Source organism: Hippopotamus amphibius, chromosome 11 (assembly GCF_030028045.1).
Source record: "Hippopotamus amphibius kiboko isolate mHipAmp2 chromosome 11, mHipAmp2.hap2, whole genome shotgun sequence".
Classification (NCBI taxonomy): Eukaryota; Metazoa; Chordata; class Mammalia; order Artiodactyla; family Hippopotamidae; genus Hippopotamus; species Hippopotamus amphibius.
This window is the reverse complement of record NC_080196.1, coordinates 72,654,552-72,678,827: the sequence shown is the minus strand read 5'-3', so window position 1 is coordinate 72,678,827 and position 24,276 is coordinate 72,654,552. Positions and strand designations below refer to the sequence as shown.

The 24,276-nt window shown below is 36.0% G+C and overlaps 1 protein-coding gene across 4 annotated transcripts in view; it reads right to left on the bottom strand.

Annotated features, from left to right (window-relative positions):
* The window catches only part of ZNF521 (zinc finger protein 521), a 276,460-nt gene that overhangs the window by 131,129 nt on the left and 121,055 nt on the right, over positions 1–24,276 (bottom strand). The window lies entirely within an intron of this gene.

Genomic DNA, 24,276 nt, shown 5'->3' with positions numbered 1-24,276 from the left:
AGAACTTAATATACATAATAATATATACAAAAACAATATACCATGGTCTTAAAATGCTGTAGCTTAAACTTTATCTCACATCTTACATTTCCCAAATACAAAGCAGTGATACACAAATTGGGATGTGCTATAGTATTTTTTTAAAGCCATGGTATAAAATTCATTTTTACCCTCAACATTTTTTTTTTAAAGTAACCTTAAAATGCCCTTTAAAACATTCCTTATTGTAATTATAGACTCTTGCAGAATATTTGAAAGACCCTTGCCTGCCCGCCTCTCCCCTATATACCATCTTTAAGTAAAGTGATTATAACCTCTGAAAGTTTGGGCCTTGAGGGGCTCGTTCCCTTGGAGGTAAGACCATTCCAGCTGTGTACAGCTGAGTTTATGAAGGAATTCTTCCTCATTCCAGGCCCACATCGGCTTTTCACCCATTGGTCCTAATGCTAGGCTCTGCAGCTATGAAGAACAGGCTGAACTTCTTGTCTAAAATGACAGAGACATGAACCCCTTTTCAGATTAAAAATAGAGATATGGTGTAAGAAATGCTTTGAGCAACTTTCACCATCCCCGTTACTTTCTTCCAAGTCAATCTTTTAATCAACAGAACCCCAAATTAAGCATAATACTCCGGGGTGCCCTGATCCGTGCAGAGTACAGGACTGTCACATCCCTTAGGACAACTGCTTCCATCTATATAGAAGACAACAACAAAAAAAAGTCAAGTGAGATCATTTCTTTTAAAAGCAGATAAAAGTAGAAACAGAAGTTCCATTGTTTGGGCCCCAGATTGGCCTTTATCAACGCTTAAGTTGTCAATTTACTTGAAATGCTAATTTAGTACAATTTTTAAAAGAGACTTTTTTTCATTAGCCTTTTTTAATGTGCTACTTGGGAGTGGGGTTGTCATTTCCTGATTGTTCTCTTTTGTTTTCTGATACTGATAGATGTAATTATCAAGGATACAACTTTTTCCCAGCACCTCATTATTTTTGATTGATTTTGAGAACAATTTAAATGTGCCTTTTTGACATTCTTGTTTTCAGTGATACTCTGGTTAAGGTACTCAGAGACTTTCAGAAAAGAGCATCTCATAAATTAAAAAAAATGATTAGGATCTCTAATAATGTATACTTTAAAAAACCACATTATTCTGATTAACCTCCCTCCCCATTCAATCTATATTCCATTAGGACTTAGACTTCACATTTAGCCTCATCAAATTAAAAAAAAATTATACTTTGTAGTTGTAATTGCTTTCATTTTTTAAAAAAACAAAACACTGAGTGTAAAAAAAAAAAATCAATGAGTCTATAGTAATCCTAAAAACCAGAAAAGGATAAAAATCTCAGTTGCCACCATCGAAGTGACTATTACATGAGCCTCTTGTCCTGAAAATTGGTAATTAAAGGCACAGAAGCATCATGATTTTTCAGGAGGAAGTGTGTAGTGCATGCCTTTTTGATGAGGGAAGGCTCTTCTTTACCGAAGTCTGACAGTACAGGATGACAAAATTAGAAATTCACCATTTTGCAATACCAATAAAATGGTCCAGGATAATCATTAATGGATGCTAAAACTATTAGGAGAAAGGTTATTCTCAGAGACACAATTTTCATCCTTGGATAACAGCTAAGAGAAAGATGTGCCTTTACAGTGACTGATCTGGTGGTAATCACACTATTTAGCTTATCATTACTAATAATGGACATTACGTGTCTCAATGTGATGCAGTAAGAAGTATAACATATTGTAGTAAAGGATTCTTATCTAACATGTATACCTGAATCTAGTTAAGCCTTTAGATAAAACATTCCAATTTTCAGGAAATGCAGGGATAGAGGAACAAGTGTTTCTTTGAGGAAAAAACATTACACAAATCCAGAACAGTCTTTAAAAAAATTAAGAATATTCTTGGCCTGTCATCTTCAAAAAGTTAATGTTTAGGGGGCAAAATAACGGAAGAGATTGTTCTCAAATGAAAGAGAGCGAAAAGACAACTATTTAATGTAGTGTGAGGTAAATGTAATGTGTGGCTTCTGATTTGGGAAGAACACAGCTACAGAAAGGTTTTTGGGGAAATCTGAATATCAGCTGGTTATCAGACAACAATGGGGGATTACTACTGTTAACTTTCTCAGATGTGATACTGGTACTGTGATTACGTGGGTAAATGTGCTTTTTGTTAGGAGACGCATACTGAATATTTTGTTTGCAATTTACTTTCAAAAGATCCAGGAAGAAAACCATATATAGTCATATATAGATAAAGCACACATGGCTAAATGTTGACAATTATTAATTTTAGGTTCATGGTTGAACATTTTTGTAATAACAAGTGGGAATAAATGAATAGATAATTCATAATATGTAGTTTTGTCAACATTAAACCCCACCCCCTCTGTTCATTTTACATTCCCACACTTGGTGTACACTAAAAATAATTTCTGCTTAGTTGTTATAAATAGCTTTGCAAACATTTTTGTATTGTTTGGAGGGATTCTTCTGATGTTTGTTTTTTACAAATCTAATGTATAAACCCTAAGAGGGCAGGAACCATTGCTGGCATTCATTTCTGTAGTAAAGTAATAACAATTCCTTACAACTGCATCGTGCTTTACAGTCTATAAAAACACATATGGGTGAAACTCACTTGCAACAAAACTGTGAGAATAAAGGAGGGATTATTATCCTAATTTACACATTAATTAAATGACTTGTCCCAAGTCATGAAGGTTCTGAATACCAAAACCAAGGCCAATATTCTACCCTGTCTCCCACCCACTGGGTTTTAACTCAGTTTAAACTATGATCATTTGCAGGCAAATTTACAAGCACATTTTAGGTGCATTTTGAAAGAAGGCTCTCCTTAGAACTGTTTAGTGCTTTGGTCCTTGACAATGCCAGGGATGGCAGGAGACTAGCTGAGGACACTGGAGGAACTGTTTCCAGCCACTTTCAGCAGAGGATCCCAATCCCAGACCCTTGACCAAGATCCAAAGGGCAGAGCTGGCTCCTCAGCCTCCCAGTCTGCTTCAAGATTTTCTTTCACTCTCAGGGTCTTGAAGTTTTACTGTCATATTTCCAACTGTATATTTATTTGTCCTGCTCAATACTGAAAGAATAATTTCAATCTGAGAGTTCAGGCATGTCTCCAAGCCTGAACTCTCTCACTGATCATTTTCTCAGTTTTTATGTGTCTCTCACACACTCTCCATTCACTTCCACTGAAACTCCTGTTAGACATAGATTGGAGCCTCCAATCCATCCTCCATGTATCTTAACCATTTTTTCAGGCATATTTTAAAAATTGGCTTGTCCTCTATGTTCTGATCTAGGTGATCTTCTCTGTACTTTTGCAAACCATTGGTTCTCTCTTCACTGATGTTCAGTCTAAAGTTTATCCTATCTACCAAAGCTTTTATTTCAATGACTATTTGTCATTTCCAACACTTCTAATTTGAAATACAAGGGCTCTTTTTTTTAAAAAAAATTTTTTTCTACTTGGATTTTCTCCAAAATTTGTCACTCTTTTAAGTGAAAATCATACTTTATTTTTCTGAGCTTCTAAACATACTTATTTCAAAGTCTTTGACAGACTGTTCCATGTAATTAATTTCTTCTGGAGTCGAATCTTGGTCTCATAGCAGTTGGGTTTTATTTGTTTGTCTGCTTTACTACACGAATCTAATGAATCATTCACACATTTTGGACTCTTGCTTTGAAGCCCATTCGTAGTGAGAGGTTTTTATTCTATGTGCTCATTCCTCCCTGTCCAGTAGTTTTGCCATTGCTTCTAATAGACCATTCAGGCTACCAGACCAGGCTAGGTCACCCAGGGGCACTTCCTGTGTATCTGCTGTGATACAGGGATGTCAGAGATGTTGCGAGCTGAATCACAAGGCCAGCATATGGCTAATTCAGTTTTAAGTCACAAACTGTATCTCTCTTCCTACCCCTTTAACTTTCCAGCTCAAAAGCCCTAGATTCATGTATTGATCAACAACAGAATCTTTTGTCTAGTTTCCTGTCATGAGCAATGAAGTTCCTCCCCAGGCCCTGCTTTAAGCGGGTCTGGCTTGGGCCCATAGGTAATGAGAACCTTAGTTACCACTTCTTATTTCTGGAAAAGAGCCCAGCAGAACCCCTGGTTTCAACCCTGAAAACCATTTGGTTTTTAAATTCGGTTCTCAGATCTCAAAGATGGATGATTGTTTTGAAGTTGACTAAATCCACTCGGTTTTTTACCTTTTTATTTTGTCTATCATTGGTATATGTTTGGAGCATCAAAGCATGGAGTTACAGAGCCATTTTTGAAGGCCATCCCACAGCCCTCAGGCCCCTCTCTTTGCCATTCCAAACTTTGGCAGTGACTATCAAGGAAGAATTAGTCTCAGACTCAGTTGGGACGCCCTGAAATTAAGATGTGCACAGTGATGCTATAAAATACCCATTCCAAATATACCCAGCAGTCTTAGTAGGAAAGCAACTTTAGGATCCTCTTTCTGCAATTAGTTACTGTGAAGTGGCTTCATCATTTAGCTGTGTGACAAATCATTTAATGACCCTGAGTCTTACTTTCCCTTCCTGTAAATTAAAAATAATAAAACTTACATTTAGAGTTGATGTGAGAAGCAAGTAAGAACTATGTAAAAGTGCTTAGTACCATGCCTACCATGTAGCATGTCTGCATTAAATAGTAACTACCTTTATTACTCTTTACCTGACAGGTTATTATGGGGATGCAATGGAATACCCGATGAGCTGTATGGCACAACAAAGTTGCTTGTGAAAGATTATTTCTCACTCTTTTATGTGGACTTTAAAACCATACTAAAATTTCTCTGAACTAGAATCCAGTAATTTAGGTTGTACGGCAATTAGCAAAGGTTTAGAAATTAATAGCATAAAGGATGTCACGAGTTAGTGACAGGGTTGTGGGGTAGGAAGGAAGAGGAAGGTAGAACATGTAAAAAAGGTTCCACTTTGCTTGGAAAGAAAAGCTGTCTTCAAGGACTATAGCAATATCCATTACCATTCCAAGGACAAATACATTAATCACACATGAGACATATATTTAAGATCAGTGGTACCCTTACTTGGCAGTATTTTGTTGGCAAGCAAATGGATATTATACGTGAGTGAAAATAATGAACCTCCAGCTTCCCACAAATACTCAATACTTCAGATATTTTACTAATTTGGTTTGGTCGTTTTCCAAGTAATTCTGAATTTGTATGAAAATAAGTTACTGAACAGAGAGGGGAAAAATGGGTGAAATTAAATGAAAGCTACTAACGATGAAAAGCTCACCCAAATAATTCACTAAAAATGCCAGCATCAATTTTCTATTGTGTGTTCTTATTGTGGTTAAAAGGAAGACATTATTGTCTTATAGATGTAGTTAATATCCAGATATTAAAGCCTATGTAACACTTTACACAATGTCTGGCTAAGAGCTCAATGACCAAGAGATATTAAACATGATTCCTAAACTCAGGGAGGAAAGAACATACACAAAGATTGAACTGTTATAAGTATTTTGTCCACCTAGCATGATAAAGCAGTTCAGGACCAAGTACCAGTCAATGGTGGCAAAGAAAAGACAGTGAAAACATATCAGATAGGCATGGGTTAATATGATCTACAGGAGTCAGGAGAAACTCCCTGGGAGAGAAAACACTTGATCTGAGGTCTAAAATGGAAATAACTTCCTTGAGTTCAAAACTGAGTTAAAAAATGTCTACTACGTGCCAGCAAGTTGCTCATAGTCTGGTAGGGGTATTTGGTGGAATGAGGAAGGTAATTCTGAACAGAAGGAAGGGCTAAAGAAGATTGCTGTTGACAGGAAAAAGAGAGAGACAGCAATCTAGTCAGAAAGAATCTGGAGAAAGATTTTTGTTTTAAATGACTCAGAAAGAATGCAATTTTTCTTTTATTATAGAGAAATTTTGCACAGGCACATTTGGTATAAGAAAAGAAAAAATTATTTAAGTATGTTTGTTTTTACAAATAAAATCCAAAACTCCATGAAGATATAAATTTAAGCTACTACTAAGTTTGAAATCAAGGGGTTAAAAAAAAATCAAACCATTTTTTAGCTTTTCTTGGGTTCTCTTTGAATATTAGATGAGACAGCATTAAAATATTTTATTTTCAAAGGTATCATCAATAGTCAAAAAGCAAGAAATAATTGAATCTGCAAAAAAACCCCGACTGGTATTCATTAAAAAACAACATACGTGTCAAAGATGGAGTAATTTCCATGAATTATAGCAAACAAATTTCATGGAAGGAATTTATTGCCTTGAAGTTCATGAAGAATTATTTTTTTAAGTTTAAAGTGAATTGTCTCCTAACAAATTTCCTTCAGAATTTGCCTTTTTCTGTTCTTGAACTTGATGTCTAACATTAAAAACTGAATTTAAGCCCAAATTTCCCTTGGAGAGAGATGCTTTATTAGGCTTACTTATTCATCTCCCATTCTCAGATTTCTCCTGATTCAGATACTGGAGTCTCTTCCAAGGGACCTAGCTTATCTCCCTACTAAGAGATCCTCATCTCGATGATCTCATTTAATGTTATAGATTCAGTTGCTTTTATTTTGTGCCATTGTAAATTTACCTGAATCACTCTCCTATAATGTTATCCATAAAGTGAAGAGTTAATAAATTTTGTTCACTGATTGTCCACTGGACAATCTCGAGAGGCATTGCACATTCATCACCTTCATTCCTAAGTTACTACTCAGGACTTGTCTATTTCTACCTGGGAATCTCTCCTCTACCTTACACAGCACCAGAAACCAGTGAAATGGAAGATGCTGAATACACAAACTAAATTATTGCTGTAGTAAAGGTTAAAAAAAAGAAAAAAAAAAAAAAGAAACCACTAGAGCATGTGCTGGTTCTTCCTGAGTTAGGGAATTTGCCCCTAGTTACCCGTGACTATAATATCTTGCTAGTTCCTGATATAAAGGGATTTATGATTCTGAGTAACTTCCTGTTCTGAATGTTTTGTAAACATTCATATCATTCAAGAAAGCTAAGAAATTGGGAGTGGGGGAATAGTAGTTTAAATAATGAGTCTTTTATAAACATAAATTTGGGGAGGAAAAGAAGTCAAAATTCTTGCCTTACACCAAATTAGGGTCTATTTTCCTTGTCAATTATTCCAAGAAAATACTGATTGTTTTTACCTTCAAAATCTGAAAGCTCCTTTCTGTCTCACCATGTAAGAATGAAGAGGTATGGCTGGTAGATATTGGGGATACACAGTTGGAGAGATGAAGAAGTAAGAACATTAATTACTACGCGTATATTTCAACATCACTGAATTGCGCCATATACCCATGGAGATCAAATCCCGAAGGCTGGTAATACAACTTACAATCCCACTATAGACAAGGAGAAAGTTTTGTTACAGAGAAAAAAATATTGTAGGATTCATTAAGACATATTTTCTTAAGTATATAACCCTCAAAGTAAGCTGAGAATGTAGACAGGTCTGTGAACTCTTTACAAGTACCAGTAAGGTTTACTAGAGACTCATCATAAATTACAAAAGGCTGACATAGAGAGGAGTTTTATTTAATATTAAATCATAAGTTTCCTCTTGATTCTCTTATAATTCATTACATGTTGTATCAGAATTATTTCAATAAAACTGATTTATCTCTAAAGTGCTGTAGGGGTAGGGAGAGGACTCTGCTTTACCCATCTTGTATCTATACAATACATAACATAAATATTTACACACAATCAATTAATGGGTGAATGATTCATACCTGTTCATTGTAAAATAAAAAAATCTTTGCTTCCTTCCACTTCTCTTTAGATGAAGGCTCCTGTGGAGTCACAGTGATTCTCCTTTGTTTATATTCCTCATCTATCCTTCTAGCTATTCTTCTATAAAAGGAATACTGCACATTCTGGCAGCTGTGTTTTGTCTGTAGAACACCCTCCCTCTTACTTGGGTCGTTCCATTTACCCTGTATGTGCCCAAATCACCTGGTCCTTTATCACTCTGATTCCATTGAGATATCTCACCTCCTATCCTACTCCCAGCAGTTCTTTTTTTTTTTTTTTGCTTCTCTCTTCCTCCCTATTTTCATTTCAGGTTCTGCCTTCTCTCATCCATGCCTTCCACTTGAACAGCTTTCCTACTGAACCGTGTCACACCACTCTTCTCTTCTCCTTCAGATTGCTTCTAAAATCCCCACCTGCTCCATAAACCTTGTTAGCAATTATACCCACACAACACTGTGGGTGTTTACTTTTTTATTCTTGTTGTTTGTACTCTTCAACAGTAAGTTTTTGAGGATAGAGGTCTGTTTCCTTGACTTTACCTATTATAAAACATACTGTGTGGTTACCATGTATATAAACATACAAGTGGTGGGGTTCTTTTAATCCCTTGATTTAACTGAAATTATTTGGATTTCTTAAATCCCTCCTTATTCATTATTCTAAAAATATCTTTTAAGAAATAGAATAAAATGCCTCCATATTCTTTATATCTTCAAAGGTACTAGCGTAAGCTTATATAGAATATGGGTAAGTTTGAGAACTGAAAGGCACAAGTGAATATCTATTTCAACTTCCTGATCATAGACAATCAAAGTGAGGTCCCCAGAGAGATGAAGTGTCCTTGTCTGTGACTCACAGAAAGCGACTCACAGAAAGCTGGAGCATGCCTAGAAATCCAGGTCACCATGAATACACCCACATTTATATGCTGGGGGTGCACATTTACAAAAAGGAATTGGTACCTCCTGCCACACTGGCTCGTCATCCTGCTTGAAGCTTTTACTGTGGCTCCTCCTGCCCTGGGCCGCAGGATGGCCTCCACAGCCACCTCTCCAGCGCTGGTTCTTTCTACTACCTGCTGCCTTCTTTGGGGGTGCTCATTTCTCAGTGTCTTATTTCCCCTCTACAGCTCCATCATCCAGCACACGGCCTGACATGGAGCACTTATGAAGGAGTGTCTGAACCACAAAGAAGAGAATTGATTTGGGCTTTTTATAAGTATACTCAAGAGTAAGTGTTTTCAGAGAAATTTACTGGAGGGAACCAGATTGCTGCTACCAAAATACTCAAATTCTGCATCATACAACCAGATAAGACCCCAGCCTCCCTTCAGATTATCAGAAAATTAAACTGTGAACCTGAAAAACCTCTGCATAATTATTATTGATAATCTATCTTGTAAAGCTAAACATTTTCCATATTAAAAATGTCCCAAAATATAAGCTGAGAAAAATATAGGGCCCTTTCCCAACAGGGCCTTGAGAACATTACTCCACAGTATGAACATTACTCCACAGAATAGGAGTGGGAACATTAAGAAAAAGATGGTAATATCAAATTTGACATTTTATAAAGAATCTGTGCAAGGCAAGCACTGTAATATTTTTTAGATATTCTTTAAAAGTCCAGGTGATGTCAGCCATTCACTTAGAAGACATTTTGTAATTCCAATGTGAATATCCTTACGAGGCATTTGAGAATATCCCTTTTTCCAATCCTGTCAACTCCTCACCATCTTAGTATGTATATGATTCGCTATATGAGGGTATATTCGTTCTTTGAAGGTTTAATTCTTTGCCAAGAGAAACAGGAAAAAATACCTATGATGTTTGCCATTGTGTGCTCGGTGCCTATGCACAATGCCTGCCATGTGCCTGAAACTCAATAACCGTTGAATGAATGAATGAATGAACTAGATGCAAATTAATATCAGCAGTTTGGGAATGTCTGCTTTGGAATCATTTAAATTTGTATAACAAAATGATATCAGTCCAGATCCAATTATGGCACTACAAGGATCTGTCTTCCACCAAAACGATCTCAATTTTCCAATCCTAGTGAGTACAGACATTAAGCTTGGAGGGCTTCCTGCCAGTTTTTCAGCTATCTTATTTGGTCATTTAGTCCTCCCCTCCCCCCCTTCCTTCCACCCCCTCCCCCTTTCTATTCTGTTCTTCCTCTTACTTTTTCTTAAAAAATGTTTATTAAACACGTGGTCACTTTCATAATTAAATTTGTATTTCTGGATATTTGTTTATCACGAGCACTTATGAAATCAGGAAGCTCATTTTTGCTTTCTTACTGTAAGCCACATTTATAAAATACACAAGATAATCCTTAGATTTATCTTAAGAGGAGTACATTAACATCAGACTTTGTCAAGCTAGGTTTATCAATGCCACTTTGATTTCTAAATCACAGTGTATCTTTGCTTCAAAATATCTCTCAGTCACTTACTTATTAGTAATTTTTAAAATACAGTACTCTATTACAAAAGGTTTTGCATCTAAATTATAAATCCTGTCTAAGAACAAAAATAAAAGCAAAAATTTCACCATTTTTCTTTCCCCAGAAGGTAAATATATTTGATCCATGAAGAATACGGCCAGTGGGTTTTAGGCAAACAAATAATAGTTCTTTAAAATTAACCACCTCTCAAACTATTCACCTGTTTCTTGAGCTTAGGAGAAAGTCTTATTTTGGTATTCACTTACTATGCCTTTTATTTACAATTTTTAACTTTCTTAGATATTATTTCCCCAAGATTTGTTTTTGCTCTCCTGCTCTCCAGGATATGTTTCAATCCAATAATACCATTGAACATTTTTGATTTCTTATCTGTAATTCCTTTTTCCACCTATACACTCATCTATTTACATGTTTTTCTACCTTTTATATTTATTGTTGCCTGATGCTGTCTCAGTAATATTTTATCTTTGTGGTTTTTACATTCTCTTTGTCCCTTGGATGTCATTGCTTCTACATTTGTTTCAATATTTGACTATGTTTTTCTAAATAATCAGTTTTGTAGATGTATGATGACTGATTTCAATGCATTTTGACCGAATAATCCATAGTTCTAGCATTAGATAAAATTATTCTAGATTACAGTAATAAATTAACTGAAGCACATTTTAGATATAAATTATATGAATGTGTGCATACCTACATAGGGATATGTGCTGGCTTATACACAGATATTATATAAATGATGTGCTATATGCAACATTTGTCAGGTGCTTTATGTTTACCAAGGACTTTGATACAAACATATGATCTACTCTTCACAGTAACACTACAAAGTAGGCAAATAGGCATGGATTATGCCCATGTTCGCAATAAAGGAACACAGGCTTAGGAAAGACTAGTTAAGATCACACAGATGGTTCTGTCAGCCGTTACTTGAACTCGGTTTCTTTTCTAAGTACGATATTTTCTTCTATTACCTTATGCGGCACACGCTTAAAGTCTCCACATCCACAGGGGCCATCTCTGAGTAACAAAACGTGTTCAGACTTAGTTGAAAGGTTGCCTATGTAATATAATGTTTAACTGAACAAAATCAATCTTTTGCCTTGACATGGGGATTTTTTTACAGGATTTCACGTGCCACTCAATCTTTTTATGATATGAATTGCAGTCTATTACATACGTAGGAGAAGTCTTATGTTCTATTTATGTGTGCTTCTAACAGACCAGTTCGTTCTCAGAGAAATGTTGCCTTCTTTATTTCTTTTCCCATTTGCTTTAATCTCCAGCTTTCAATTATTTACAGCTGTTGACTAAGACCCTATGATGTGTACGAATCTCTCCTGAGAAACACGGAGGCTATCACGTACGGCCTGCCTGCACCCCTCCCTCTGGCTCCCTCTGGCTCCCTCTGCTGCAGCCGCGCCTGCCGCTTGGGGTTCCTCCGCCTGCCAGGCATGCTGCTGCCTTCGGACCTCTGCTTGGAAGCTCTTTCCACTTCCTCTACTCTTTACGTAGGTACCTGCAAAGCCAACTCCTGCCTGGTTATCTGCTGTCTCCTCTGAATTACTTGAGCACGCCACCAGTACTTCTATTCAGGCACACATTCCATTCTACTTTATACTATATTTATTGCTGTACATTAATTTTTCCCTAGTAAACTATAAGCCCTCAGGGGGCTATATTGGGAAGAAAGACATGTATTCAAATAACCATATTCCTATAATGCTCATCCTCTTTACAAACCTGATAGCCTAATGCCTTGTACATAGCAGGAAATGAATAAATTTGTTATCTTAAATTGAAGCGCCAGATGAGGGATAAGAAGTTAATGCTATAGGTTAATGCTCCCCAAAGTGTGAGATATGTACCACCTTAACTGTAAAGCATGGATACTGCTTTTTTCTAATTACACAAAAGAAGAAAGTCTCACTAAGATGCTACTGTGTCTTTAATACCTCTACAAACCTTGATAAACTTACTCGTAACAATGAAAGAACAGGTTTCAGGCTCACAAACCTTTGCAGGTGTGAGTATATAGCTAGAATTTTTAAAACATTATTTTGTATTAATGGTATTCCTTTTATATTTATCTTATATTTATGACAAGTGACACTCATTGCATACGTACTGTTCTGATTATTTTGCTTTTTAAGTTAAATATTAAATGCTTACGACAAGTAGTTATAACATAAGTAATATATAAATAGTAACTATTAAACAAACACCTGTGTGCCCAACTGCACTTCCTGTGTGGTCTTCCAAACCATCTATTATTCTCTGCATGAATTTGCATTTCACGTATTACTGATGAGGATTAGCATTTTCACGTTTACCGGATCTTCGTGTTCATGTTTCCTGTCTGTGAAATGCCTGTTCATGTTCATTTCATATTTTCTTGTTTGGTGACTTGAGTTCTCTTGTTCATTTGTGACTATTTCTTACATATTCAGAATACTAATACTTTTTCCAGCTATATGTGTTATAAATAATATTTTATTATCTTGTAGCTTTTATTTTTGCTCAGTATATGGTAACTTTTGGTAAACAGAAGTTATTATTTTTAATGTAGATAAATATATCAGTCATTTTATTTGTGATTTATATTCTCTGGGTCTTATTTGAGAAATCTTCTCCTAATCTAAGGCCACAAAAAATTCTCTACATTTTTTAAGATTTATGGTTTTATTCTTTCACACATTTTTATACACGTGAGCAGGGATTCCCCCACTGAGGTGCAAACATGGCTCTAATCTATTCAGTCTGATATCTCTTTCAGAGAATCTCTATTTTGTTCTGTGGACAAATATCATGACATCCTAATTACCGCAAATTTATTATAAATTGACTACAGAGTAGGACAAATCCTACCCTGCCTGTTCCTTTTCTTCAAGAGCATCTTTGCTATTCTTGACCTTTCGTTCTTTCCTACACATTTTTGAATCTGCTCGTCAAGTTCCAAAAAACAAAAATATTAAAAAAATGCATTTTAAAACCTGTTGAAATTTTCACTGGACTAGCTATGAGTCCACAGATCAAATTAGGGATAATTGACAGCTTAACAGTATAGACTCTTCCTATTCCTGAACAAGTTAAATCTGATCATTTATTTAGGTCTTTAACAATATCTTTTAATAATGTTTTATCATTTTCTCCACAGTCTTGCACATCTTACAAGATTTATTGCTAAGTACCTATTTTTGTGCTTATCATAAATGGAATTATTTTAAAATTCATACCGTCTAACTTTTTCGGTGATGAATAAACATCAATTTAACTTGTACGATTTGATTTGGTACTCCATAACTTTGTTAAAGTTTTATTCATTACAATAGTTTATTTTTAGAGTCTTTGGGTTTTGTTTTACAAACAAACATATGACCTCCCAATAACAGTTTAACTTGGTTCTTTTCAATTTCATCTGTTTTTTTTATTAGTAAATTCATTTTTATCTTATATTGTTGGTTAAATCACCCAGGAGGCCTTATTAGTGATTTTATTATAAAATAATTTTTATTTTATTAAAATTTCTTCACTAATTATGATGCTTGCTGAAGATGATGTTTTAAACAGTCTTCATTAGGGTAAGGAAGTTACTGCCTATCCCTCATTAAGTGTTCGTTTTTAATCATAAAAGTAGGTTGAATTTAGCTTTTTCTGCAACTCTTGAGATAAACATATAATTTATCTCCTTTAAACTGTTAATGTGGTAAATTTAATTAATTGATTTCTTGAGACTGAACCCACCTTGTATTCTTGTGTTAAAATCATTTTAGTTATAGTATAAAAATCTTTTTTAACATAGTGAATTTAGTTTGTTTACATTTTGTTTAAAATTTTAAAATATAAAATCATGAGTAAAACTGGCCTAAATTTTTGTTTTTATTATCTTTGTCTGGTTTTGATATCAAGATAATACTAGACTCATTAAGTGAACTAGAGTGTTCCCTCTTCTTGTACTTTCTGGCACAGCTTTGGAATTATGTGTATGTTCTGGTATTTTCTTTGTGGGAAGGTTTTCAACAATTTATTAACTCTTTAATATTCATGGAATCATTCTACTTCTTTTTTTCTTGAGCCAGCTTTGGTAACATGTTAACCGAAGACTGTTCCCATATGATCAAAATTATCCAGTTATTAGCAAAAAGTTCTTCATAGTATTATCTTTCTCTTCTTTATTTTGTGTGTTTTTGGTACATTTTGTGCAACTTTTATTGAGAAATAACATACATATAGTAAACTGCTGTAACCTTAAGTATATTTCCTGATTTACAAAATTTTACAAATACCAGTGTAACCACCACATAGATCTAGACATGGAACATTTCCTGCAACCAGGGGAATCCCTTCTGCCCTTTCCCAGTTGATACCATCCCAAAGGTAACTATTCTGACTTCGATCATCAGAAATTAGTTTTGCCCATTCTTAAATTTTACATGAAGGGAGTTGTGTAGTAGGGTGTACCTGGTTCCTTTTTTTTCACCATTTTGTACATGAGTCAACCACAGCAGTAGTTCATTCTCCTTTATTTCTGTGTAGTATTCCATCATATGAATGAAATAAATTCATGTTATTATATGAATGTTTTTATTTACTCTATTTTGACAGACACTTTGACTCCAGCTTAAAGCTTATATACAAAAGCTACTATGAATATTTTTTTTCATTAGTTGTTAAACACATGCATTTATCTCTCTTAGACATAAACTTAGGAATACACTTGATAGGTAGTAGAGTAGGTTAGTAATCAACTTTAGTATACACTGCCTAACAGTTTTTTAAAGCAGTTCTACAAAATTATACTCCCGCCAGTAAAGTGAGAGTTCCAACTGCTCTTCGTTCTTACAAAAAAGAATTCATGTAATCTTTTTTATATCAGTCATTCTGATATGTGTAGTAGTTGCCCTATCATCTTTTTAACATCTGCACATGTGAAGTTATGGCTCTCCTTTCATTATTCATATTATTTACTTCTTGTTGGTTTAACCTGATTAATCTCACCAGAAGTTTGTAAGCTTTGTGAGTCTTTTCAAAAAATTAACACTTTACTTTGTTGGCCTCCTTGTTGTTTGTTTTATATTTCATTACATTTTGCTCTTAGCTTCACTGTTTCCTTCATTTCTACTTTTTTATGAGTTTGTTTTCTTGTCCTATTCCTAATGTCTTAAGTTTGATGTTTATCTCATTGATATTAAGTTTTTTAAAATTTTCTAATAAATATTTTTATGTTCTAATAACTTTCCCTTGGAATACTGCTTTAATTTCTGTCTCACAGTAGTTATCTTTCAGTGTGAAGTGTTTTTAATTGCTATTTTCATGCCCTCTTTGTTCCATGGGCGGTTTAATTTTAAAATTTATGGGGTTTTAAAAATATCTTTTTTATTTATAATGTATTTGATTGTGGTCAGAAAATGTGATTTGTGAGATCCTAAACTTTTAAATCTGTTGAGAATTATTATAGGAAGAGCGTGAAAGAGACCAGTTAGTTTACAAGGATAAGACTTGGACTGGAGAGAAAACGCAGGAGATGCAAATAGAAGAGAATATACAGCACCTGGAGAGTGACTGACTTAAAAGTTTAGGAGACCAGACAAGATTTAGGAGATACACACAAAGTTTCAGACAAGAATAATTAGGAGACTGATGAAACACAGAAAAACACTGGAGAGGAAAACACCAAATTATGATTTGATTTCATCAAATGGCTAGCACAGTATTCAACTGGTAATGTCAAAAAGGTAGCTGAAAATCCAGGATGGGACTTAACGAGAGACTGCAAGTGGAAATCTGATATTTCAGTTATGTGTGTGGGATAATAATTCAGTAACAGGCATGAGGGTAAGGGAAGAGAAAAACATATTAAAAACAGAACCCTTAGAAACATGCAAATTTAAAAGGTGAAAAAATGTGAACAGGTGAAAAAAAATATAAATAAGGGAATTGGCTCTTTAGGTTTTTAAAAAGCCTTAACAAGGTCCTCACAATTAGACTGTTAAGTTTTTAGGAATAGAAAGTACATCTAACAGGAAACTGCATCTGTATTACGTAGAGAGGGGAGCCATCCAGTAATAAGAGATCCAGAATGTAGCTTCAAATTTCCTTTCATTACTCAAAAGCATCTTGAGTATTCACTAATCTCTACCTTGATATAATTTCAGCTGAAACGTAAAATGCTCCTGCTAAACAGAATTCTACCTCTACAGAGGTTTACACTTTTGCCTAGTACTCAATGGACAAGTATGTGCAATTCAAGATTCATGGTGGTATACAAGAAATTCTTATTTCTGTATTCTGTATGTTCTAAAAGACAGTGTACGCACATGGAAAGCACCAGCAAAAAATCCAGAACTGGACGCAAGTACAGAAAGTCTAGGAATGGTAGTGGTAGCAAATGCAACGTGTGATGCAATGATCAATGCTAAGTGAACATGGGACTAGGGATAGTGGATGAGAGGCAGCTGCTTCCATGTTCCACACCCCGATGCTTATGCCAGGGATCATTAACTCCCTGTTCTCACGCATTGCAGATGCCAAACAAATACTGAGCACAATGGCTTATCATAAGAGCTTAACAAATATCAATTGAATAAATGCAGATGATACTTGGCAAAGCAACTAAGTCTATTTTAAGAATGTCTTGAATTTTACAAATCTATTTGGTCGTGTCATTTTTCTACTTAATTTTAAGATATTGTTTATTTAGAGGAAACTTAACTCATTTCCTTTTGCTCCTTTAGCTTAACAAAACTTAGTGCCAGCAATTTGAAATATAAAAACTTAAGACATTTTTCTTTCAACCTCATATGGAAATTTGTATTATACAAAACAAAACAAAAAAGAACTCTGGAGCTGAAATAGGTTCCGAACTGTCAACATGTACATTTCTATTTTCAGTGTAAGAAAAATAAAGGAAGAATACTGACTTTGAGACACTTAAAACAGACCTACACACTGAAGATGATCTTTGAATTGTTAGAACTTTCAAGCCTTTTAGCTTATTTAATATTTTTAGATCACACCTAATTTTAAAGCACCTCAGTACCTTTGGGTAAACTTATCTACATCTGTGTATATTAGTTACTACATATACCTGCATATACATCCAAAGATGGAGTATACATTGTTTTTGTCACTTTGAAGTACTTATAGTAAGTTCATTTATTCAATTGATATTTATTAAGCTCTTATGACAAGCTGTTGGATATTAACAGGTGAGAAAGGGGAAGAAGGAATAAACAAGTAAACAAAAACGACTATTTTAAAAGAAAATCTTCAGGAGGAGACCAACTTCGATAAAATTTTCAGGAAAGGCCCACCTGACAGCTGAGGAAGAGCGAGTGGTGCAGAGAGACTGGCTCAGAAGTGCAGGCCAGGTAAGGAAGCAACACATGTGAAGACTTCAAAGCAGACGCCCCACTCAGGAGGCTGGGAGGCTGGGCGCAGTGTATGAGGAAGAGCTGCCCAGGCTGGCCAGGATGTACGTGGTCTCATAAACTGGTGAGAGGTTGGAATTTTATTTAAGTGAAATGGGAAAACACTGAAGAATTTTATGTGGTTTCATCATGAGAATGACATGTCCACAAGATTCCTTCCCACTTCAGCATGAAGAAAGAATGGGAAGCAGGCAGAAGATGAAGGAGAAGAATCTGTTAGGATGCTACTACGGTATCCAGAAATGACTGCAGCCTGAACCACGATGATGGCTTTGGGGATGGAAAGAAGGGAATGGGAAACTCACTGGAGGTGGAACCCACAGAACTTATTAATAGATTAGATGTGGGGAAAGAGGGAAAGGGAGGAATCAGGAGTGATTCCCAAGTTTCTTGCTTGAGTAATTGGGCGTAGGGTGGGTCCCTTTACCATAAATGATGGAAGTTTAGAAAAAAGATAGGCTTCAAGAGAGAGAATCAATAGTTTAGTAGGTACACATTATGCTTTAGAAGTCTAATACAGATACAAATGGCAAAGTCAAGTTGTCAGCGGAACACAGTAATCTGGAACTAAGAGGAGATTTAGGCTAGAAACATAAATGTGGGAATTCTTAGCAAAGAAATATGAGTAGTTGCAGCAATATGAGTAGATGAGATGCCTATGGAGAAGGTAGACAGAGAAGTAAAAGAGGACCAAGGATGAGCATCGAAGAATTCCTACACTTTTAGAACATGCACAGGACAAGAAAGCTCCAAAGGCAGAAGTAGGAAGAAAACTAGGAGTGGAAGAAATGCCATAAAGGAAGAAAACGCCATAAATTCAGAGAGAGGCCCGCCAAGGGAAGAGCTGTCCACTCTGCAGGGTGCTAGGGAGATGAACCTGGAGACCACTGGCAACCTTGACAGGACAATTACAACTTCCTTGAGAAAGCAGACCTTGACGTGGAGTAGGATAATAACAGCAGACCCATACACACTCAGAATACCTATGACAGAACTTCAATAACAATAAAACAAGGCTTGAGTCCAAATGTGGTAAAAATCTGAATAGCAATCCTATAGTTCATACATGCAAAAGAACAATGCAAATTTATGTAACACCTTCTAGGCGCCAGTCACTGTGTCAGGTGGTTCCTGCATGAAAAAAAGCCAGGCGGCTAGCTGTCCTGCAGTACTGCCCTGTAGGGGAAAGGCTCTGGGAGAGCCACCAGCCAGACATAGCACCGAGGCACCTGCCTACGATGGCGCTGGCATTATCACAGGGATTAGGACTATCAGACTGAGTAAATTCTTGCCCCAAAGAATTCAGGGGAAGAAAAGAGAAATTGTACATAGACAATTATAAAGCACTGTCGCAATTTTCATATAAAATTTATAACATATCATATAGACAGGGCATTCAAGGAGAAGGGAGGTGTTTGTGGTGGTAAGCTGGGGTCAGAGGAGGCCTTCTAGAGTAGCTGATACCCCATTCAAGGAAAAGATGAACAGCCTCACGGAAGACTGAGGGCAGTTAGGAGGGGAGGGATTATTTGGGCAGAAGGAAGAGGACAACCTTAGCAAGATACAGAGGCAGTGTGTTGTGTGCATGTTAACTAAAGCACCTCCAACTATAGAATAAGGTGAAAGCTAAGGAAGGAGGGAGAAATTTTAGCAGGGGCCAGAACCTACAGAGTCTTATATTTCACAATAAAAAGATTATGATATTATCCTATAGGGCTGGAGGTGCAGAGCACTTAAGATGTTCCAAACAGGGAGGGGCATGTTATTCCGGTTTGTGTTTTAAACAGGTTTGTGTTCTGGCAGCTGTGTGGGGATGGATCGGAAGGTATTAACACTAAAGTCAGAGGGAACGGTTAGGAGGCTGCTTCAGTAGTTTAGTGAAAGATGATCAGAGATTGAATTTAAAATGTGGTAAGAGGATGGAGGAGCAGGGATTGATTCAGAAATACATGAGTCAAAACTGAGATGGCTGGATGGCCGACTGGATGTGGAGAAAGAGAAAAGACTACAAAGATCAATGGATCCACAAGTGAAACAGAATTCTTAAGGAAAAAAGCAGGTTTGGAGAAAGGATGATGAGTTCTATTTTGGACCCATTGAGCTGAAGTCCACAGGAACATGTGAGTGTGTATATATATCCAGCAGGCAGCTGTGTGCATAAGTCTGAATTTCAGAGGAGAGGTTTGAGTCAAAGGTAAACCTTTTTTTTTGGAAACAGCTTCACTGAGCTGTAACTCACATACAAAACATTACTAATTTACATCTGGTGAGTATTAATAAATGTTTACAGTCATGTAACCACCAGCACAATCAAGATACAGAATATTTCCACCAAAGTTCCCTCCTGTCTTTTGGAAACACCATTTGGAGAGTCATCGGTAAAAGGTGGTGGTTGAAATCATGGGAGTGGATGAGGCCACGTGAAGGGGAGGTCTGTAGAGTGAGAGGAGCAACGGGGACACTAACTTACAGGAGCAGGTAGAGGACGGAGAAGGCTATGGAATATTCAAAAAGGCACGAAGGGGAACAGGAAAGAAGACAGAGGTTCAATTAGGAGGGAATGGCCAGTAGTGATAAGTAGAGAAGGAGGTAAACTCGGATAAATTCTCTTTAAAAACAAACAACAAAAGCGTTACATCAGCCCACTAAGTCAGTAGAGACCTTAGAGCAATCTGTTGCAGTGCAGTGATAGAAGCAGAAGATCCCTTGTGGTGGGCGGAGGAAGTGAATGATGAGAAAATAAGACAGTAACACCAAAAGGATTAGACAGTAACACCAAAAGGATTTTATGAAAAGGACAAGGATGAGATTGCAGCTAGAGGTACTGGAATTACAAAAAGAGAGTCTTGAAGCTGGAGTTGGGAGACCTGGATTCTCTGAGCCTCTTATCTACCACTTATTAACTGTGTGACCTTAGGGAGATCTCAATTTATCTGGGTCTGTTTTGTTGTCTGTAAAATAAGGCAGCTTGATCAGATGATCTCCATTGTCCCTTCTAGCTTTGATTCTGTGACACCATTCAGGCTTCTAGAAACATGTAGATAATCAGTACCTCTTGCAAGAGCAATTTCAACAGAATACTGGGGATAATGTGAATTTGAATGTGAATATATAATCCCTCAGAGAAACCTGGCTATGAAGGATCTTAAGAAAACAACGGCAGATGGACACATGCTTCCAATATTATCATGAGACAACATTTTGAAGTCCAGGTGGGGCAGCATCTGACCAGGGAGCCAGGCCAGTGTCAACGAACTCCAGAAGAAGAACTAACATTTATTCAACACATAGTAAATGTCAGTAAGTCTGTGAGGTACTTTGTGTGTGAAAAAAGCTAGATGTCCAGTGTTCTTCCTGTCTTAAATTCTCTCTACCATTTATGGAATCATTGCAGGTACAAGTTTATATCATAGTCAACCTTTGAGGAGCAGATGGAAATGAATAGGTTCCCCCAAATATTTTATTCAAAACAAAGTCTCCATAGCAAATTTAGATGAATAATTATAAAATTTTGGTACAAAGAGAACATTTTCCACAAATTCAGAAATCATCATGAAGAAGAAATGGGAATTCAAATTCAGATCTTCTGTCTTCAATTCCAAATCTCTCCATGTTATGACAGTTATCTACTATCATTCTTCTTTAATTGTCACATGCCTTGGCTTACATCTATTTCTTGGATTATATGGGTTTATATAGTACTATCCTTCCCTAGATTATATCTAAATCCCTTTTAAATAGGTACTCTAGTCTTGACCAAATAACATTCTTTTCAGTCTTTGAAAGATGCATTCCAGCCAGTGTCTATCAATACCCTTATGTGACTGTAAGCCATAGTCAAGAAAAATCTAATCTGCATCTTGACAATATCTAGGTACCCAGGTTTTATTATCTCCCAAGGTCTTCTTTTCTCTTCTGAAGCCTCAATCCTCAGCAAGAAGAAGTGATGAAAATACACTGCTGTCCTTCAATTTACCTAGGACATCTAAGTCAATGGACATACACGTCATACTTCTTTTGTGATAAAATTTAGTCCCGCGTGACATGCCTGTCTTTTGGCAAAGTCTTAGGTGATAACTTCGCCTTCACTTCCGCTGGTGAAAATTTACACAATACTCACAATGAGGAGTCACAGAAGCTTAACTTGGCTAATAAAGAATGGGAACAAATTAATACTTATTATATGTCTTTTTCTTGCCGATGCATTATTTCTAGGCTCCTTTTTGTAAAACTTTACAAATGTTTAGATAATTTTCTATGTTAAGTCCAAATAGTATGGTCTGCTTAACATTTTTCATGCAAGAGAGTATCAGAAAGGAAGCGGGCACATAAAATTGTATGACAAATAGTATAATAAAGAAAAAACAGTGACAAAGATAAAAGTGTTGAATAGATGAGTGTACTTTTAAGGCACAAAGAAAAAACGTACTACTGAATCTTAATATCTGGTCAGTTAAGGACACTGCTACAGTTATTATTAATCAGATTTAATAAGGAGGTACTCCTTTGCATGTAGTCATTTTTAACCCTCAGTAGCTAAGTGCTTAAAAAACACTTTTGCAAGAATAAAAATTAAAAGGTACTTTAAGATACTTTATATATTATTCTATGTAAGTGAAGGATATAGTTATGCTTTATCACTATCATTAAGATTTTAGGTATAACTGAAGACTTGACCATCCCTTAAAGATAAATTTTCCTAATCAATTCTAACCAAATTAACAGGTAAAGACTATTCATATGTCCTTCTTCATTTTTAAAATATTTCACCCCAAATGGCATTACAATATAGAGCAATTTAGAAATAGAAAATCTAAACCGTGAACAGATAAGAAGAAACAGGCATCTGCCTTTCCATAAACAATCTACTGAGAAACAAAAGCTCGATTTTATTTGATTTTTTTTTTTAAAGAGGTATTTTTTTATTTTTATTATTTTTAATTTTTTTGGCGCTCCATGGCACGTGGGATCTTCCTGGAGCTGGGATTGAACCCGTGACCTCTGCATTGTCAGGCAGATTCTTAACCACTGCGCCACCTAGGAAGCTCAATTTTATTTGATTTTAAATGCACACATACCACCACAGTCACACAGTCACACACACACACACACACACACACACACACACAGATTCGCTTTAAACTCCTTTTATACACTATTTAAATTAAACCTGAATATAAAAACTCTTCTATATATGTTAAGCATAACAAACAAAAGAGAGGAATAATTTTCTGCACAAAATTTTTTTTAAGAATTCTTGTTCTAAAGCATTTAAAAATAAAACATTTGGGGCGGAATTGGGGAAATCTGAATATGGACTTACAGATAATAGTATGGATTTATTTAATTTCTTTAGCTGATTTCAATAACTGCCTGAGCTAATGATATTGTGGTTAAATAGGAAAATGCCCTTATTCTTAGGAGATATGTTATCTACAACTTACTTCCATGTAGCTCAGATGAATAAGAAAAGGTTGCCAAGAGAGAGAAAATGTGACAAAATGTTCATATCTGGTAAATTTGTGATGTGGAGACACAAACACACACACGTGTTCACTGTGTTATTCCTTTAACTTTTCTACAGGTTTAAACATTTTTGAAATAAAATGCTGGAAAAAAATTCATTCCATATGATTACAACTAGCAATATTTGTTTCAAAAGAAATGATCTGATCCAACACATGAGTCAGGAACCGTTATCAAAACAATGTTCTTCCAGTTTGAAAAGATTTCACTTATTTAGATGAAAGAAAGGTGCGGATTTACTTGAGGAGAAGAGAATGGAAAGCAGCTTCAAAGTTTGGGTGTTTGCCTGTCACACAGATGCCACATTTCAGGAGGATGGCCTCTGTGTTCATCTTCTCAGCTCTCCCCTACCAGCTGACTGATGGCTATCTACAGGGAGATGCAGGGGGCCTCAGAGAGGGTGTGAGTGTAGAGACAAGATAAGGAAAAGGCAGTGACCCCAGACTGAAGGGAGATGGGTCTCCCTGGGGTTTTCATTTGGATGGATCTCCAGATAGGGGCAGGTAGGGAAGGAGAGAGAGCTATTAGAACCCAGGTGATAAAGCTTAAAGAAATTATAATAAAATGAGCCATGCTCTGCTCAGCTTCAAGGAAGGGTGACTTATAAAACGATTTCACTGTAAAGGAACTTATTTTTCAGACTCGTGGGCAAAAGCAGACAAACATGAAACGACTCTTCAACTAAGAGAAAAAAAATGTTATTTTGAAACCCAAACCGAGAGAGTGAAGACTTGGAGAGAGTGCCTTTAAAATGAATGTTGAGCATGTGGTGCTTAGTAAATGTAGGGGCTTTTAAAAAACCCTGTTGTGAGAAAATATCTTCCTCACTACCCAGAAGACAACGAGAAACAGTAAGTGTCGACAACACGGTTTTAAAAAGCCACCCCTACCCAATTTGTTACCCACAAATATATATATATATATTCTTTTTAATTTACTCTAAGCCAGCATGTTGGCTCATAGCATCTTACTTTCATGTCATTCTCTCTCTACCATACACGCAAGTCATAGCTGGGGATTTCAACTCGTGGTGAAGCTAG